Raw genomic sequence first — 19220 nt, forward strand, 5'->3', positions numbered from 1 at the left:
TTGGCATATGAAATGCCCAATCTAACACACCAGGTGGCAAATGAAGGGAATTGTAGAAGGCTTTCAGCAAATTGATTTGGCAACTCCTCCTTCCCTCTGGATGGTGAGACTCAATAGAAACTTAAAGCAAACACAATTACCAAGTAGCATGGCTATTGGGAAGCACATTAAAAGTCTTTAAAGCCAATGCAATTAACAAGTGTGATGAAAATTCTTTCCCTCTGCATGATCTTTTCCTGTGAGTGGCGTGGTGGCAAAGTTAAAAGGCAATAGAAACCCATGCATTTTCTAGTTTGGAATAGAAGGAGTGGCCACGTTAAAACTCCAACCAGATGCAATTTCTCCCTATGCATTAAAAATGGTTTTGAGGGGCATTTATATATTTCTGAAGCAGTGCAAACTGGCAGGTGTAAGCCAAACTACTGCAACCTTTATCAGCTCCTCCCTATGGCATGGACAAAGGCTTTAGAAACTTTTAAGCAAATGCCAGAGGCAAATTGTATTGCCAAGACAAATATTCCCCCTCTACATGGTATCTGGACAGGTCACGTGGGCATTAAAAACTTTCAAGAAAAAGCAATGGCTGTTGTAAAGCCCACACTCCAAAGACTTTGCCAGCATCCTCAGCTCCCTGGGTAGAGCATGGTGGTGAAGGTAAGTTAGAAGGTTTTCAAAGCAAATGAAAATGGAAAGTGTAAAGCCAATGTCCACGACCTTGCCAGCATCTTCCCATTCCGTGGCAATGGAGGAAGGCAATAAATAAAAGGAAGCCTTTAAGCGAATGCAAAAATGCCATTAAAAGTCTCAGAAAACCTTCAGAAAAGCAGTCCTAGGCATAGACCATTTCTCCCACATTGGCTGGGTGACAGTAAACTTTTGTATTTAAAACTAAAGCCCCACACAAGTATAGTGTCAAAATATTAAGGCTTTTGACGGATGGTGCCGGTTGGGTGCCCAAGCGGACCCCACATGTGTGAGCACACTTTTTGAGGTGACCAAGGAGGCTGAGTGGCGACCGGGTGGACCCCATGCAGGTACAGATCCTGAGGCAAGGGAGTTTTGCAAAGAAAGGGGAACTTAACTAGTGAACAAGTTTGTCGAAGATCCACGGTGCACGTTAATTCGCAAAGTGAAGATGCTTGAAACTTACCCTTCACAAAATGGTGAAAAGCTCGGGCACAAAAATGAGTGTTAAAGATCGAGCATGTTCAGCAAGATCTGACATTGCACGTGGATTCATGAAGGAAACATGCACGCATGTTACCCATTGCAAAACAGCGAAAGATGACGAGGTGTCCAAGTGCAGGTCCAGCTCGCATGTCCCGCTGACATGGCAATGATGTGGCGCTAAGGTGGCAACAAGGTGGCATACAAGCAAGTAGCCTAGTGGCAATGATGAGGCAGACATGTGGTGGATTGATGAGGTGTCATTCAAGGTGGTACCTAATGGACCCTATCAACGAATCAGAGGCTGCCATGTGGTAGGGCGTCAAGCCAAAAAATGGACGAAAAATCAAAATTAAATATATAGTGCATACTATTTAAGAAATTCAAAAAATTTAAATGATGGATCCATTTGAGTGATTAATTCGCGTGAGGGGTATTTTTTGCCCAAAATATCAAGTATTATATGTCATTGGAAAGCTCTCAGAATAAGAAATCCAGTTATGTAGTTTATTTCAACAAATGTGGGATATTTAGAGAGAAGTTTCCATGGGAAGGAAGGTGATATTTTTCCAGTTAGGGAAAAAGAAGACACCTGGCAGTGTGTTATGCAAATCTGATCTTTTTCCCTCCTCTTCTTATTCTATTTTCTTCTCAGTTGTAAGGGTTCCAAAATTTTGGAGGAAGTCCTCCAGATTTCATGGCTTCTAGTTCTGAACTTCTTGACCCAAATTTGTAAAACTCTTTGGTTTGTTTCAAGGTACAGAGATTACATTGCAGGATGACAGATTATTTTTCTAGTTGCAGGTCTTATTTGTGTCAGGCATGAGTAAATTTCCCACAACATTGTCTCTGTACAAGTATTTCATTGTTATGAATTGAATCCTCAAGGAGGCTATAATTTGTAATCTCAAGGAGATTGTATGATTGTTTTTAGGCATTCTTTAGTGAAGAGTTTAAATTCTATAATTAGTCATAAACAATGGAATGTGTCCCAGATCTGATAATTTTGTGAATGAATTGAGTAATTAATTAGTATAAGGTACTAATGTAGGGATATCTTGTAAGGAAAAACAAATTTGCAGCTACGATTTACATTTTGCAATTCTGTGTGTGACTTTGTTGCCCAATGAACAAGGCACTGGTCTTTCAAAGGTTTGGGGATAGCTTCAGATTAATTCATAAAAAGAAAATCTATTTCCCTTTATGTTTAGGGGTTTGTGTTCTATTCTTCCCAAGCTCTGTTTCATCCATTATTTGTACAAGATCTAGCCAATCTGTATGTGTTTTCTAATTTGTTGAGCTTGTGGAATGATCTATCTGCTTATTGTTTGATATTGTCATAAGTGTGTAATGAGTTGGTTCAATGAATCAAAGGGTGTCCCCCCTGGGTCTAGTACAACCTGAAGTGTAGGAGGATCACTAGGATCCTATGTCATGTTGTCCAAGCCCTGAAGTGTTTCATTGATTGAGATTGGTTTTCTCATAGATTGATTTGCAGGTGATCTTGGGTTAATCATTTTTGGTGAACAACAAAATGGAGACTCTCCTAGGAAAAATGAGGTAAAAAATTTCTATCAAGTGAAACCCATGATTCTGGCCAAAATTCATTTGGGGAAGAGTCTTAGAAGTATACAAATCTGAATGTCATTTTCAGATTTGGAAAAGTGTGTCTTGGAAAATTTGTTTCTAAGAAATTTGAAAATATTATATGACTCTGCTATGTGTGGTATGACCTAGAAATCTGAAAGTGTTTTAGAGTGAAGATCAGTAGTTTTAAAATTTATTCCTCTTCAGGGAGGTGGCGACTTTGTAAGAACGAAAATGAGATTTGGAGGAATTCTTCAAATTTCCGGTCAGTAGTGAAGTGAACAGCAACAACAATTTTTCTCCGAGTACTCCTCAAGGTTTTCATGAAATTATATGCTCCTTATAAGGTGAAACAGTCATCGTTAAAAGGAAAAGAAATCTATACTTTGCATACTTCATGTTTTGAAAATTTCAGTTAAGTGATGGGAGAAGTATGTGATTCTGAAATTTATGACTGTATGTGTTTTGAAAAGAATTTATGAAATAGTAAGATGCATGGTCATGATAATGGTTTAGTAGATGTTTTAAAATTGATGGATCTAGATGTAGTTCCTAGATCTCCAAATCCTTTGTCAAATCTGAAAGAAATTGATAAAGAGATTGCAATATGTCTTCAAGAGATCCAAGATAAATTTGTCTGGTTTTTAAGAAGGAAAGTAGGGAAAAGGAAAGAAGAGTCATCATATGTTTTTTATGAAAGATTTATAGCTACATTGAATGAGATTTCAGCTAATGCTAGACCCCATGAGTCTATTTTGATTGAGTTATTCTTAGAGCTTGATGAGCCTGACTCGGTTAATTGGTCTACAACCTTGAGAGAAGAGAGTGTTGCATGTATCAAAGAATGGATAGATGAGATTGAAGTAATTAAATCTGAAAATGTACATAAGATTGAGGACAGTGAAGGAGATGAATCCGTGAGTGGATATGCCTCCTATGATGCTGAAGGTGATTTTTATTCTCAGCATGATAGTTTAGATGTGTATTTAGAGTAAGAAGAAACTTGTGAGAACATAAGTAATTGTTCAAATAATCATAAGCTCGCTGAGGTTTCAGATTTTAATGATATGGATCACCTTGTTGTTAAGTTCAATCCACAAAATATTTGCAACCAAAGTTATGAAACTATGTTACAACATATAATAGTACTTTATGAGTAGCATGATAAAGGCTATGATGCGGATGCGAGTTGTTGTAATGATGAAATAAATGTGCATAGAGACATGAGCATTGTTGATTTAATACCTTTATCAGATTGGGACAATGTTTACAGCTTAGAGGATGAAGCCAAGGAAAATGAAAATGAAGAAGAAGGTTCACTAAGTAGTCAACAAATTTTAGAACTCTTAGCTATTGATCTTCAGAGGTATGCATCCAAAAATGTGCCCAGTCTCTCACACCCAACCAATGCATGTTATGATATTGAAGATGTTTTTGAGGGTGTGAAGTATGATACATATGCTATTGATTCTTTCCCTATATTTGATTTGAGTGATGGACAAGATGAAGATGCATATATGCTTGATAGGTGTGAAGATGTAGATTCATATGTTGATATGAACTCAGATTTTGATATGCATTGTGTGGATCTTTCTTTTAAAAGGCATGACAAATTTGAAATAATTTTCCCTAATTTGCAAGTGGGAAATGAACCATTGACAAGTGATGATCATGTGTTTTTACTTGTGCAAGAGGCTGATAGAAATTGTGATCAGCATGAAGATGAATTGCAGTCATGTTATGAGGAATTTTTCCTCTCTAGTTTGCAAGCCATTATTGTGGAAGAGTGTTCATCATTTGAGAAAACTAGCAATAGAGATGTGCCTGATGTTCTCACCTTTCGTAATGAGTTGGATTACTTTTCTTTTCAGCTAGGAAGTAATGGTAAAGAGTATGGCACTCTTATGTCACCTAGTGATCAGCCCTTTCAGCATTTGTTTGGTTTTCAAAGATTTTACGATTGTGAACATGCTGCTGATTATGTTTTATGTGATCAACTGATTAGAAATGGAAGTGTGATTGACCAGGCGGATAAGGATGAAACTTCCAGTTTACCTCCAGTTTCTGGAAATGAAAGTCATGTGTTTGATAGAGCTAAGAATTGATTTCAGTTTTCATGGCCCGGGGCCATTTATAAGTTATATATTTTGTAGAATAAGGAGCCCTTTGCTTTTGAGAAGAGAAGAGAAGAGAATGATCCATTTTTGGGTGGTCTGCTTAACCATATATTCTGAATTCTTGTGTTGATCTTGCAATCAACCATCCCCAGTCAGAGCCACTATTGGGACTCATTAAATGTGAGTCAAGTTTAGAGGCTCATTTCAAAATTTGTATCCGCATTCCTAAATGATCATAAAATAAGTCAATTTAAATGGCCTAGTTAGAGAGAGGGTAAAATGGAGCTAGTTGATTTTCGAAGGGTAAGGCTTGGGAAATGTGTCCTACACATTTCATTTAGCTAATGAACTGTTGTGCAACTTTCAGAATTCCACTTGGATCTTTTTGTCAGGTACCCATTTCAAGGGGTGAGCTGAAAGTGCATTTTAGGCACATATGCAAATTTTATTGAGTAGCCTACTTTGAACTCCTATATCTTTTGCCCCATTGATCATTATGAATAATTTCAAAATGGATTTAATTCTACGTATAAATGTGAGTTAGCATGCAAAATTTCAATTCCTTATGAATCTATTTGTTCAGTTTGCCAACCTCAATCTGTTTGCACTTTGTATGGTTTGACAAGTCCCTGTTTCAGTTGCTAGTCGGAGCCCTATTTTGCATAAGTGTTAAAGTTACCTTAGTAAGTTTTATGTTAGAATGTTTATTCTGGGCTATTGTTGGTATGAATGAAAAGCTATGTTTCCAGTTTCAAGCTCCTGCCAATTCGTTTGATCAGTTTTCAAAAGGGTTTTTTAGGCCATTTGTTTCAGTGATCCGTAATTTCATTGCTACATCAGTTAAAGTGGCTATTTTCATGAGCGCACCATTTGCACTCAATCAGATATTTGGTCAAAATGAGTATTCAAAGATTTGATATATATTTCAAGGTACCTATGCCTCAAATTTGAGGGTCTACAAAGATCGTTTGATATTTTTAAGAAAGCCATCATGAGTTGCCTGCGCATTGACTTCATCCAGTCCGTAGTGCCAACAAAGCTAGTTGGTCATTTTTGACAATTAATATCTCTTCACTCAGGATTTGTCTTGAAAAACCATTTGGTAGAGTTCATGCTTGTATATCAGAGTACACGCCTATCAGATGGCAAGGTCCAAAAAGGTGTTTTGACTAGTTTGAAAATTACATCTTCGCGATTAAATGCAAAAATGTGGAGCAGGCACCTGAAAGATGCAAAACTCAATTTAATGATCTGAAAATGGTGTCGATCGATTCCAGAGGTGTTTTAAGGTTCCTAAATCATTATGAAGGTTAGTTGCATGAAAATGAAAAAAAATTTAGTCCGACCCACTTTGGGGCCCAACCTGGCTCATGCTCGTCCATTGATTTTATTGGCGACTTGGTTCGCTAAAAGAATATATTTAAATGTGGATTGTACTCACGAGACATGTCATAAGAGTTGAAAAGACTGTAGACCTCCAGGGAATTTCAGATTGGCAATTTTAATGCCAAATCCTCCTTCAGCGATAGAGAAGAGACTTTAAAAAATGCAAATGTATTTGGGAGATGGTGTGGAATGGTGTGGAATGGAGAGGGGATTGATCATTCAAAAAATATAATTGGTATGTGAAATGCCAGCCAACATCTTCCTTTGTGTTAAACGTGGGTTTGAAGGGTATAAAAAATTTTCCTAATAAATGCAAATTGGCAGGTGTTAAATGCTAAATCCTCTATATGATATGGCCTCCTTGAAGAGGAATGTGGTAGACTAAAGCTCAAAAGCCTCAAAGAAAATTCAAATGGAAGTCTCAAAGCCAATCCCCCCCCTCCTACATGTGAGCATCAGAATGGAACTTCATGCAAAATCCAATTGGCATATGAAATGCCCAATCTAACGTAGTAGGTGGCAAATGAAGGAAATTGTAGAAGGATTTCAACAAATTGATTTGGCAGCTCCTCGTTCCCTCTGCATGGTGAGGATCAATAGAAAGTTTTAGCAAACGCAATTATTGGGCAGCGTGGCTATTGGGAGGCACATTAAAAGTCTTTAAAGCCAATGCAATTAACAAGTGTGATACAAATTCTTTCCCTCTGCATGATCTTTTCCTGTGAGTGGTGTGGTGGCAAAGTTAAAAGGCAATAGTAACCCATGCATTTTCCAGTTTGGCATAGGAGTGGCCACGTTAAAACTCCAACCAGATGCAATTGCTCCCTGTGCATTAAACATGGTTTTGAGAGGCTTTTATAAATTTCTAAAGCAGTGCAAATTGGCAGGTGTAAGCCAAACTGTTGCAACCTTTATCAACTCCTCCCTGTGGCATGGACAAAGGCTTTAGAAACTTTTAAGAAAATGCCAGAGGTAGATTGTATTGCCAAGACAAATCTTCCCCCTCTACCTGGTATTTGGGTAGGTCACATGGGCAATAAAAACTTTTAGGAAAATGCAATGGTTGTTGTAAAGCCCACACTCCAAAGACTTTGCCAACATCCCTAGTTCCCTGCGCAAAACATGGTGGTGAAGGTAAGTTAGAAGGTTTTCAAAGCAAATGAAAATGGAAGGTGTAAAGCTAATGTCCATGACCTTGCCAACATCTTCCCATTCTGTGGAAATGGAGGAAGGCAATAAATAAAAGGAAGCCTTTAAGCGAATGCAAAAACGCCATTAAAAGTCTCAGAACACCTTCAGAAATGCAGTCCCAGGCATAGACCATTTATCCCACATTGGCTGGGCGATAGTAAACTTTTGTATTTAAAACTAAAGCCCCACACAAGTATACTATCGAAAGCTTGAGGCTTCTGACGGATGGTGCCGGTTGGGCGCCTAGGAAGACCCTATGCATGTGAGTGCGCTTCCTGAGGTGACCAAGGAGGTTGAGTGGGGACCAGGTTGACTCCACGTAGGCACAAATCCCAAGGCATATGAGTTTTGTAGAGAAAGGGCAACTTAACCAGTGAGCAAGTTCGTTGAAGATCCATGGTGCACGTTAATTCATGAAGTGAAGATGCTTGAAACTTACCCTTCGCGAAAAGGTGAAAATCTCAAGTAGAAAAATGAAGGTTAAAGATCGAGCATGTTCAGCAAGATCCGATGGTGTGCGTGGATTCGTGAATGAAACATGCATGCATGTTACCCATTGCAAAACAATGAAAGATGATGAGGAACTCAGGAGTCCCGCTAACATGGCAATGATGTGGCACTGAGGTGGAAACGAGGTGGCATACAAGCAAGCAACCTAGTGGCAGTGATGAGGCAGACACGTGGTGGATTGATGAGGTGTAATCCAAGGTGGCACCCAATGGACCCTATCAGCGAATCAGAGGTTGCCACGTGGCAAGGCATTAGGCAAAAAAAACAATGAAAAATCAAAATTAAATATATAGTGCAGACTATATAAGAAATTCGAAAAATTTAAATGATGGATTCATTTGAGTGATTAATTCGCTTGAGGGGTATTGTTTGCCCAAAATATCAAGTATTATATGTCATTGGAAAGCTCTCGGAATGAGGAATCCAATCATGAAGTTTGTTTCAACAAATGTGGGATATTTCAAGAGAATTTTCCATGGGAAAGAAGGAGATATTTTTGCAGTTAGGGAAAAAGAAGACACCTAGCAATGTGTTATGCTAATCTGATCTTTTTCCCTCCTCTTCTTATTCTATTTTCTTCTCAGTTGTAAGGGTTATAGAATTTTAGAGGAAGTGCACCAAATTTCATGGCTTCCAATTCTGAACTTCTTGACCCAAATTTGTAAAATTCTTTGGTTTGCTTTAGGGTACAAAGATTACATTGCAAGATGACAGATTGTTTTTCTAGTTGCAGGTCTTATTTGTGTCAGGCATGAGTAAATTTTCCACAACATTGTCTCTGTGCATGTATTTCATTGTTATGAATTGAATCCTCAAGGAGGCTATAATTTGTCATCTCAAGGAGATTGTATGATTGTTTTTAGGCATTCTTTAGTGAAGAGTTTAAATTCTATAATTAGTCATAAATAATGGAATGTGTCCCAAATCTGATAATTTTGTGAATGAATTGAGTAATACATTAGTATAAGGTATTAATGCATGAATATCTTGTAAGGAAAAATAAATTTGTAGCTATTATTTACATTTTGCAATTCTGTGTGTGACTTTGTTGCCCAATGAACAAGGCACTGGTCTTTCAAAGGTTTTGGGATAGCTTCAAATTAATTCATTGATTGAGATTAGTTTTCTCATAGATTGATTTCCAGGTGATCTTGGGTTAATCATTTTTGGTGAACAAGAGTAGTCTCAGCTTTAGGGTTTCTAATTGATGCATTCCAAGATTATGCAATTCAACTGATGATATCTTGTGATGAGTTAGCTTTGTAATGAAGACTAGATAAGTGTTTCTACGTCAGCCTTGTGAGCATGAAGGATTTCCTTGAGGTTCTTGCATGGAGATTGATCCTACCTACCTCAGGAATGTGTGAAGTCTCTGTAAACAGTGGAGAGCACGTGATGAGTTATCATCTTCCTGAAGCGACAAAGAATGAATGTTGGAGAATATCTTGAGATCTGTTCAAGACTATTGTATTCAATGCAGTGTGATTAACGGTCAAGATTGAACCAACTCGACTGTAAAACCTAAATACTTAGGGTTTAGGGTTTATGCTACCGACCTATCTATTTCCTATAAGGTCGTTGATGTTTTTCATTTTGAAGTTATTGCAAAATGTTGTGTGTATCCCAGTGAGTGATACTTGATTCTTGCCAAACCAGAGAAGTGTGTTGATACTTGTAGAGTGTGATTGTAGAAGAAAGGGAGCTAAAGTGGATCTGCCTTGGCATTGACTGTTGTTATCAGATCAGTGTATTACCTGTTGACTTCTAACCATTTCAGCAATTGGAAAATCCCTTAATCGGGTAGCTTTAATAGGATTTTGTGTAAATCCTTTAACATGGTGACTCAATTCAATGAGTTCTTCAAATCCTCTTGCGAGGTAACCTTTAACAGGATTCTAACCTTTAACTGGATACTTAGCCATCCCTTAATCAAGTGATCCCTAGTAGGATTGGTTCTTAGCAGAACCTATTGTAAAAATCTCTAACCGGACTAGGCTCCTAATAGAGCAGACTTCAAAAGAGTTCAAGAATAGCTTGTGGGTATTCATCCCCATCATGGTTTTTCCCAGTTGAGTTTCCACATGAAAAATTAGTGTGTCATGTGTGATGTCTTTCATGTGATGGTTTAGTGTTTTATGTCAAAGTGGTAAAACATGTTGAACTAGTAGTCATTATATTTCTAATGATAGATTACTTGTTTATGCATAAGAGTGAAGTGGAAATGAGGTATTAGATTGTGTGGAAAGCTAAGGGTTACCGGCTTATGTCTTTAGCATTCTCACCATGTTTTACCAGTAGTAATCTAATTTAGACTGGTGTTATTGCTTGCTAGTCAAGTGTTGTGTTTACAGTCAAACCAGTTCAGGAAAAGTGTTTTTGTATGTACTGATTCACCCCCCCTCTCAGTACCAGTTTGGTACTACCTATTCATTATTAATTCATCAATTGGTATCAGAGTGTCCTTTAGGTCCTATGTGTTGTAAGCTTAACCACTTGAGGAAAAGATCCTACTTTAATGATGAAGAGGGAAGGCCCAAAGTTCAACAGAGACAACTTTAAAATATGGAAGGACAAAATGAAGATATACATCAGAAGCATGGGTGCTTAACACTGGAGCTATGTTGAGAATGCTTATGTTAGCCCTACCAGTACTCTCATCGATGATCAAAAGAGAGAGATTCAAGAGAATGGGTAAGTCATAGAAGCCCTAATCAACAGTCTATCTGACATTGAGATTATTGATGTTCAGGATACAGAGAATCCCAAAGAAGTATGGGATGCTCTTGAGAATATCTATGGTGGTGATGAGCATGTGAAACAAGCTAAGGAAGAGAGCGTTAGGGGAATCTATGTGCTTGGTTCTTAGGCACTTAATCCTCTTACCACTTTCTTTTTGAACCAATGTTGTGAAGACTTTCAACGTTCCAAAGGCTTCAGACTTTTCCTTCAAGAGCATATCTATGAACTGCACCTAGACAATTTGGATGAAGCATGTATTAAATGGCTTCAAATTTCTTGTATCAGAACCGGTAAGTATATTTTGTGACAACACAAGTGCAATTAACATCTCCAAGAATCTAGTTTTACATGCTAGAACCAAGCACTTTGAGATCAAGTATCATTTCTTGAGGGAGAAGGTTTAGAACAAAGAGGTTGTATTGGAATATGTTTCCAGTAAGGAGCAGTTAGCAGACATATTCACCAAGCCTCTACTGAAGGCTACCTTTACCTATTTGAGAGGTGAATTAGGGGTGTTGCCCCTTCAAGAGGTGAACTAAAGGTGTGTGCTCGACATCAGTCAGGTCTTACATTGATATATCTCTTTTAGGATTGGTGTGTTGAAGGATGCTACTCCTTAGGGGAGCAGCATATTGGAACATAGATGTGTATGCCTCCACTTTGGCATTGTTGTCAAAGGGGTAGAAGATGTGAAGTGGAAAAGATATCTACTGTATTGGGGAGAAGATGTGAAGCAAAAGAAGAAATATATCTTTGTATATTTCCATCAATGCCAAAGGGGGAGATTGTTAGCATATGTGAAAAGCATGATGACATGATGATATTTTATGTTGTCATTGAATATTTGAAGGTCATACCTGATGGGAACACAAAAAGAACTCCTGCTCTAGATCCTTCTTTAGAGAAAGCTCCATAAAAATACATGTGCCATAAACCATGTTGTTGAGATTCCAATTCAATCACAGTAGACTCAGTATTTTTCAATTGAGGCAAAATCAGTTGTATTCTAAAATTGTCAAGATCCACATCAATCATATAGTTTAGCATACTAGGGTCTATCTTCTCAATTATCCTAAGGGCACGTGGTTCTCTATACAACTTAACCTGGCTCCCATTAATGGGGATTGTAGCATATGATAGATCCAACTGAACATTTCCACCTACTGCTACAACCCACTGTCTAGATAAAAGCATGCCATAATGAAGTTTAGTGTCAGTTATAATGACATCCATCTTATTTGAAGGTCATACCTGATGGGGACACAAAATATTTGAAGGTCATACCTAATGGAGACACAAAAAGAATTCCTACTCCAGATCCTTATTTAGAGCAAGCTCCATTAATATACATGTGCCATAAACCATGTTGTTGAGATTCCAATTCAATCACAATAGACTCAGTATTTTGCAATTGAGGCAAAATATTTAAAGGTCATACTGGAAGGCTAACAAAAAAAAATATTTGAAGGTCATACCTGATGGGGATACAAAGAGAACTCCTGCTCCATATCCTTCTTTAGAGCAAGCTCCATCAAAATACATGTGCCATAAACCATGTTGTTGAGATTCCAATTCAATCACAATAGACTCAATTTTTTTCAATTGAGGCAAAATTGGTTGTATTCTAAAATTGTCAAGATCCACATCAATCATACAATTTAACATACTAGGGTCTACCTTCTCAATTACCCTAGGGGCACATGGTTCTCTATACAACTTAACCTAGCTCCCATTGATGGGGATTGTAGCATATGACAGATCCAACTGAATATTTCCACCTACTGCTATAGCCCACTATCTAGATAAAAGCATGCCATAATGAGATTTAGTGTTAGTTACAATGACATTCATCTTATATGTTGCTTCAGGGAATGTTGCTATTTTTACTTCAACATCTTTCATTGTACCTATCACTAGCACTTCTCTGTTATCCATAGCATAACACTTCCCATACACTATACTTATTGACAATCCTAATTCTTTCAAGACACCATATGGCATTACATTTTCAGCTGCACCAGAATCTATCATACAATTTTTAATTAATCAGTTATTCACTAACAAAGTAACATAAAAAGGATCAACCTGTGAAGGCTCTTCTGTAATAGTTGTTCCAACATATACCTCTGGGGTTTGCAACTCATGATCCTTTTCACCTTCTGTTGAACCTGAAGGCAAAGTTGTGCTACTATCAGATATCTTAGAGAATAAAGATAAAGCAACTTCTCTATGTTCCTTTATTTTCAATAATTCTATCAATGGGACAATGACCTTCATCTAGGTAAGAGCCCGAGTCATATCAAATGTGGATTTATTAATCAAATCAGTATTAGTCTTGAATTTCTCTATCTTAGGCCGACTTGCCTTCTTTATTGCAGCATTTCCTTGTATATCACCATTAGCATTATTATCCATACCTTTGGCCATATCTTTCAATTGGTCATTCTTTTTTTGACTATCTTGAGGTAAGGTGGCATTACTTGCTGCTTTCTTCTGGGATACCTCTTTTATAAACATTGAACCAGATTCACCCCAATCTTCATCCTTTTTACTACTTCTCAAATTGTAATTATGCTTGGCGGCCTTAGTAAGATTTCTTACTTCTTCATCACTAGGTCTTCTGAGATGAACTTCTTCATCTACAATTGTTACCACATTCAAAGTGGGATGCCAATCAAGTGTCAACTGTCCTTGGTAAGACCTTTTACTATTTAGCACATCACATTCACTAAGTTCACTTTGTAATGACTCATCATCATTTTCAATAATAGTTTCAAACATATTAATATCAGGCTTAGCCTCTTGTATCATGGATTCTTCAGGGGCTTGAGCTACAACACATTGATGAGGAGAATGTGTTCCATCACAAGCCATTCACCAAGGAGTATTATCCATATTATGGAAATTTCCTCCTTTCAAAGGATCTGGGGTATCTTGGTTCTGAGTGTTTTTTGGCTTCTCATTTTGAGGTTTTCCATCCTTCCAAGTGGTTCTATAAGGCATGTCACACAACCTAGGAGGTCTATCTTGCCAATTGTAATGAGGCTTATCATTTTTACTCACCTTGGCAATAAGATCTTTCATGGCAATCACTAATTTCTCTATTTTGTCATGTTCCTTAGCAACTTTATTATGTTGCTATTTTGATTCTTGCGATAACCTTCGATCAGTTCTTCTTCCTACTTTCCCAGATGCTTTCCTATTACTTTCCACATTTATAGCAATTCTAAAACCATCCCCCAAACTATGTGGGTTTTTGCCGCTAATAATATAAGTCATTTTAGAAACAAAAGCATTGTAATAAGTATTCAGACACATATTATCATCTAACCTCATCACTTGATATAGCCTATGCATTGCTTTTTGAAATCTAGCATTGAAATCTATGATAATCTCATTATCAGACTTTCTAATATTATTAAACTCATTGAGGATGAAGCTCACATTTTTTTTGTCAGCATACTGTTCTTGAAAATAGTTTTTAAAATCTTCCCAAGACCCATATCTATTCACAAGGAGACCTCTATACTAGTCCCTTTCATCATCTACTAAGGACTCTTCAAACAATTTCATGATGACATCTTCATCTATTATTTCATAATCATAAATTTAGTCACCAAAATATTTTAAGTGCTCTTCTGCATTGATTGCATTGTTACCAGCAAACTTGTGGAGTCTATCCCTCAATTTTGTAGGAACATGGTTGGGGTACCCTGGGATTCCATCAAAGAAGAGTTGCCTATACAGTTCTAGATTAATGGGTCTTCTCTGGATTTGGTTAGCAGCAAGGTTATTTCCCATGTTCATTCTTACATTAGGGCTTTGAGTCAGAGGGATTTGGTTACCTCAGTTATTAATAGGGGCTAGATTAGCTGGGACAGTACTCATAGGCAAGGTTGACTGAATTTTGACTGGAGGGAGTGAAGCTTGCTGAGGAATAAGTTTATTTGGGTCTGCTAAAGGAAAACTTATAGGAGGAGCTTTTAGATAATTAATCTTTCTTTTAACCTCTAAATTGGTGGACTCTAATTTAGCCTTTTCCAACTCCATTTGCAAATCTTCTTTCTCTTTCCTCATCCTCTCCATCTCTCTTTCATTTGCTGATAACATATGAGAGATCTTCATTGTAGTCTTAGATCTAGACCCATCTTCCATGCACTTTTGTTTCCTGTTATCAACATTATTTCTAACAGGTTGTGGGTCACTAAGAACTTCCCTATTCAGTTGCACAACAGATTTGTATGCAGGGTTGGTCTTGGTGACTAGAATTTCTCTGATGACTGGACCCTCATCCTCACTCTTGGCTTTCTCTTGGGTGAATAACTCAAGATCAGCAATCTATCTCAAAAGCCTATCCCGCTCAATTAATTTAGCTTTTACTTCTTTTTCTTTATTTGCTTCCTTCTGGGCTCTCAAATATATTAAGTGATGGACTCTCCTATTAAGGGCCCAAATTTCTTGGGACACCTTATCTTCATTAGGGAACATTTCTTCAAAATTTGATATATTGACTTGGTCTATATCAATTAAACTAATATTTCCATCTATTGTCATAGGCACGGAATCCATTTTAACATTTGAACTATTCATGTCCTTCCCAAAAAATCTAGCATGAGAGATCTTGTAATTGAAAATTTGGACATCCTCATTATTACCAAATAACCCAGAATGGAAACCCAAAATGTCCCGATCGGATTCACGGGAGGAAGAATTTGAATTTGCATATATGGGTCTTTTTAATGACTTACTTGTATTAACACTCTTTTGTACCCAAGCAACATTAGATGGCTCATGTACAACTAATCTTTTTTGACCTATTCGTGCCTATTCAGGTAATCCCCCTTGCAATTTCTCTTGAGGGTGCTTCCCCATGAAGGATCTGGTGTTCCTTCCTCTTTGCATTGTGCTTGTTTTTCTTAAAAGAATTACACTTATTTAAAAGGATTGGTTATACTTGTCAGAGTCGCCACCCACAAAGACTATGGGAAATAAGAAAACAAGCTTAAACAAATTACTTGCAATGATTTAACAAAATCATGAAGATTTTCAAAGAGAAAGATAGCACAAATGAGAGATCAGGCAATCTTCCACAACACAAATATCCGAACAAACTTCTAAATGAATTCAGGCACCAATCTGTAATATAGATACACACTATGACTATTCCCCAATAGAGTCACCACTTTTGTTGTTCTCAAATTCTAATTTCCCTTCTATCCTTCTTTTAAAAATCAAGTAACTTTGTTTGCATATGAAGAGATTAGAGAAATAGAACTCAAAAATAAAATATAACAAGGTTTCAAAACCTTCTACACTTTGAACTTATCTAAAGTTCAGGTGGGTATACCTTCTGTGAAAACTTTCACACTTTTAAAATTTGAGATACATAGTAAACCAATGCTAGAAACCTATGGAATTCAACACCTTAATAGAATTTAAACATTAATTGAAAAGCTTATACTCATTTTCAGTATTGATCTTCAAGAAAGGTAAAAACCAGATATATTTCTGCAAAGTTTCTTAACAAAAATTCTTGTGATCCCTTTTCTATTAGTCCTGGTATCCATTTATATTATTATGGATGCGTACAAGCTTCATACATTCCTAAGAAAAAATTGTTACAAACTACAATCTTCTCCAAAAATTAGTCCTTTTCAATATCAACAGCCTCTTCAACTTGTTGTCCCAGTACAACATCTTCTAACTATTCTGGAGCCTCTTCTTTTTGTTTGGCATATTTGTCCTTCCATTCTTGGAACATGTCATCATTCAGCCAAGAATAGCTAACAATCTTCTTCTTCATCCCTTCTAACCTTTTCCAAGTGACCCTTAACTGCCCAATTTCTGTTTCAATGAGACCATAATGTGACTTTACCTTTTCAATCTCCTCAATTGTCTTGACAAATAAGGACATGTCATCAGTATTGATGATTTCATTTACCCTTTTGGTCCATCTCTTCCAGCCATGCTTTCTCCTCTTTTAACTGAGTCGGACCAACAAAACCCCCTAGAAACAACTCATAGTTGTGATCAGAATATTCTTTCCTGTATAATTGGGATTTTCTATTCACACCTACCCTTTCCTCTGAGAGTATATTCATTTCTTTAATGAATTCACAAGTGGACCTTAGATTGTCATTTGCCTCTGCATTTGCATGAGCTGAACACATAAGCTCTAGGTCCTTTCCCCTAGGGATTCACTTACTCAGAATCAGTTCCAAAGTGGTCTCATCTTCTCTTAATTAAGTCAAAATATTCAGAACCCTCTTGATAGAAATATGCACGATAGAGGCCCTAACTGAATCAGCAAATTTCAAAATTGTGGCCTTTAACTTTTCCTCATATTTACTTTTGAATAGGACTTGAGCCCGTTTCAACTTTTCCAACTCATGTTGAATTGTTTTAGCTGGTTGAAAACCAAAAGGAATAGGAGAAGGGGGAAATTCTATGATAGGATTTGTAGGTGGAGGTCTTGCTAGAGAAGAAGTTGTCATTAGAGTAGAGGACTCACCTTGATGGTGTTGTCCTACCAACTGACTCTGAAGTCTATCAATGATGCTATCTCGGTTAGCTATTCCTTCTTTGGCATCATCATAGGCCTCTAAGATTGTTTCCAATTTCAGCTGGAGATTAGCTTTTTCCTTTGCCTCCTTTTCTACCACTGCTACACTAAATTTTGTAGTTTCTAAAACTGTGCTAGCAGCTTCTACCACCCCTATATCTTGGACTCTTTTCACAATCATACCTCCTAGGACACTAGAATCTGAGGCATCTTTCCATCTTCTATTTTCATCCTTTTTCAATGACCACATGACTAAAGCACCATTATCTTTGCTAAATGTCACTCCTTCCATAGGTTTGGTTTCTTTCTCGACCACTTCAAGTACCAAAGAATCAGCTATATCCCACTCAGGGAGGATTAAAAGACTATCCTTTGATACCATCTCTTTTCCCTTTTCAAGAGTAATTACCTTGAATTTTTCAATCATTTATTTTTTTACATCTTCCTCCACCAGAGTTACATGTTTGTGGGGTTGCTCATTCTTCCTTTTTTCAAATCTTGCCTTAAATTGTTCAATGTTTTGTCTCCATACAAATTGCATGAAGGCCCCTGTTGTAACAAAGTTACTATCATCTAGGAACTCCGCATTGGCTTGCTTGATAGTTGGGTCTAGATCTTTACCTTTGAACTCACCTCCAGTCAAGTTCATCTCAGCACTAGGTGGTTCCTCTGGCATCCCCTCTTGTGTTTCTTCATATTTGTAGGCAATCTCCCTGAGACTCCCTAACTGTAACAATTGTTTGGCCACTGCTTACTCATCCCCTACGTGGATAGGTGATTGAGATGGAGAATACAGAGGTTCATCAGTTTGCACTTCCTTCCCCACTCTTTGTCTTTTAGGGGAGTCTTGGATGTCAATGACATCTTCAATTTCTCTTTTCCCTCTTGAAGTAGAAGGCTCACCAGTTACTGGCATCATCACATTGTATTTTGATTTCTTGTTCATTACATAATCACCTGGTGGGATAGCCTTAGCAAAGGTGGGCTTAGCTAGAACAAATCTAACCCTGTCAGGATCATTTCTCATTATAGCCTCCCTCTTTTCCTTCAAATTTTTCATGAGGTCTTCAAAATAAATAATTAGATCTTCAATTTTTCCTCAAATGGATTAAAACTAGAAAGAGGGCATAACTACTATCAAATTGATGAATGAAATCAAGTGCCCTTTGTTATGCCACCCACTTCTCTTTCCTCAATTATTTCTTATCCAAATTCAATTCATTCCTAATCAGATTTTTAGAGAAATGAAATTGGTGTGGCCTACCTTTACATACTGCTCTCTTTCTAAACATGCCATTGAAAAAATCTCCAAGGTCTGCAAAAATTTGAAACTGTAGTAGACAACCTATATGGTTTAAAGAATTCTTCAAAAAACTTCTAGCCACCTTTGGTGATCACAAAATGATGGGCCATGGTAATAGTTGGGAAAATAGTCCCTTTACCCCTATTTGTCAGCTCTACCTCTTACACACCTCCAATGGAGTGCCTCTAAAACCATAAACTCTGAAAACTGTGGAAACATGGTTCAAATACAAATCACCCCAATTATGACCAATTTTAATACCTTCAGCAAACTCCTTAGGCTTGAGGAACTCCAAAAGAGCCTTTGGGATCCTAGGGTTTTCTGTACACAAGAGAATCCTGATTTTAAATGCAAAGCATCTATCAAACTTTAGGTAACTGGCATCTTCTCTATCCTAGGACAAAATTGTGCTCCATAATTGCACTGGTATCTCTTCACCATCCTTTTCTCTGACCAAATCCATTTCTTTAGAAAAATAATCAACTCCTTTGAACAAGAACATGTGCATTAGAAGAGAATAGCATCCAAAAGGTTTATCCACCTTACAATTTTTTATCCTTACAAGCCCTGCATGAATTGCAACAATGAGGTAAGGTGCATAATCAAATGTCACTACTAGAGAGGGGTTCAGAATCTATACTATCATTAGTATATAATG

This window comes from Cryptomeria japonica, chromosome 7 (assembly GCF_030272615.1).
Source record: "Cryptomeria japonica chromosome 7, Sugi_1.0, whole genome shotgun sequence".
Lineage (NCBI taxonomy): Eukaryota > Viridiplantae > Streptophyta > Pinopsida > Cupressales > Cupressaceae > Cryptomeria > Cryptomeria japonica.